The sequence below is a fragment of the Pygoscelis adeliae genome, unplaced genomic scaffold, assembly GCF_000699105.1.
Source record: "Pygoscelis adeliae isolate BGI_AS28 unplaced genomic scaffold, ASM69910v1 Scaffold1148, whole genome shotgun sequence".
NCBI lineage: Eukaryota > Metazoa > Chordata > Aves > Sphenisciformes > Spheniscidae > Pygoscelis > Pygoscelis adeliae.
Window position 1 is genome coordinate 45,886 of NW_008825385.1, and position 2,275 is coordinate 48,160.

The following is a 2,275-nucleotide window of genomic DNA, read 5'->3' on the forward strand; positions in this document are numbered from 1 at the left end:
TAATTGGAGGCGGGTTCGTTCGGGGAGTGCTGAATGCTGCACAGTCCTCAGCTAAAACACCGCTCAACTATGGGGGTTAACAGCACCGTCCCGCAGCAGGACCGACTCTTTGAGGGCTGACGTCCCCACAGGTTTGGCCCAGTCACGCTTGCCCAGCCCTCCCTGGCCCAGGGTGCTTGGGGAGCTGGATGCGGCGAGCTGGATGCGGCTGCAGCCCTGGGGACAGGGCACAAGCAGAAGTCACCACTGTCCCTGCTTGGGTGTGGGGTGGGCAGTGTCCCCCCCCGCCAGCACGCCAGCACTTGCCTGCACCGCAGCCCAGAGGCTCCGGCCAAGCAGGGAAACAGGCTGTCACCCCGGGATGCTGCAACGACGGTGAACAGGGGGCTGAAAGCATCGTGCCAACCCCGATGCAGCCGCCAGGATGGAGTCTGGGGACCCGCTGTGGCGGGGAAGCAGGCGGCGGGGTTGCAGGGGCTTTTGGCAGGGCACAGCCCATGGCAGGGCAGTAACCACCCAGGGAGAGAGGGTTATTCGGCTGCTTTATTGCCAGGGACAGCCCAGCTGCCAGCAGCATGTCAGGGATGCACGGTGTCCCCAAAAACGCTGGGGTCACTCCTTTGGCCCCGGCTGGCAGCACACCAGGGTGGTGGAGGAGCAGAGCTGACGGTTGCACGCAGGGTTCTGTTTTTGGGCACCCACCACCCGCAGGGGCTGAGCCCACCAGCAGCAGCACAGAAGGGACATGCCCCCACAGCCTGCAGAGACACCCGAGGGGGCTCGTGGGGCTACCGGGGCCGTCTTCTCTTCCTTAAGCACTGCTGGTGCCCTCCGGGTGTTTTGGGGTTGGGGCAAGAGCAAAGGAGACATTGGGAGAGCCGCCAGTGGCCATCGGGTGCAGGGATGGAAGCCAGAACCCCCTTGCCCCAGGGCGGCCGCTCGGTTTGGTGGGATTCCACGCGTGCAGGAAGGGGCTGGCAGGACACAGCGAGGCAGCTGGCCCCGGGGAAGTGGCTCATGGACCGGATTACGCTCAGCTCCCGCATGTCCCAGCTGCCACGCTGACACAATCCCTTAAACTGCATTAACCCCCAAACCCGTCGGGTGGGAAGCAGCTCCTGCAAGCACGAGGCCTTGGGAAGGATCCTGCTCCGCGCCTCCAACCTGCCCACAATGGCTCGAGCTGGGGCAAAGCTCCCTGGTGCTCTCAAGGTGCATTTCAGGTTATAAATGATTAAATTTATTTAAGCAGCCAGAGCATCTGAAAGTGGCTGGCAGCACCGTGCCGAAGCATGCCGGCTTGCAGCCCTGGGCGCCCAGGAGGGCTCCAACTGCTCCGGGGAACCGCAGTGTCACTTTTTAAAGCAATTCATGTTTAAATTGAGAGAGGGTGAAAACCCAGCAGCAGGCTCCAGGCTGGGTGTCCCACTGGGTTCAAGGGGCCTCCCCATCCAGGAGCTGCTGGGTAGTGTTGCTGGAGGGCACAGGCCAGCAGCAAGGTCTGGGAGCAGGGACCGTCTCCCCACCCCGCTGCACCCCATGACGTGCTCTGGCTCTTGCACCAATGCCCCGGCGCAGGGTGGGATGAAGATTCACACTGACGCTCACACACACGCCAGCCCTTCCCAGGCTGTGGCCGCCAGCTGCCGGAGCCATCCCCACTCCCGTGGGCTGCCCACGGCCACGTGTGTGTGCATGCACGGGCACACACAGCGGGGCCCTGTGCTCCCCCCCCAGTGTTTCCCTGCTCGTTCCTCCCTGGTTTGCGCACACGCACACACACAGAGACATGCTCACACGCGTGTGCTGAGATCCAGGCACACAAATGTACAAAGGGAGAGACAGAGACATCCCCGCATGTGCACACACGCATGCACACATGTAATGATGGATGCACACACACAGACACATAAATGTACACAGATGTATATACCCCCCATACAGACACCGATACACACACAGATGTACACCCACACACCAACAACCAAATATGTGTATGGAGACACGCACACACAGACACATGCACCCCATACACGCGCACACACCCCCCCAAATGCACGCACACACGTACATGTACACACAGACACACGGCCACGCACAAATGTGCACCCACACACAGGCACACACGTACAAAACCATTCACACTTGCACATGCACACACACAAGCATGCACGCACCACACACGTGGACACACCATGCACATGCACACACCACACACATAAGCAAACAGATGCACGCAGACACACGTACGCCCAGATGTGCCTGCATGCACACG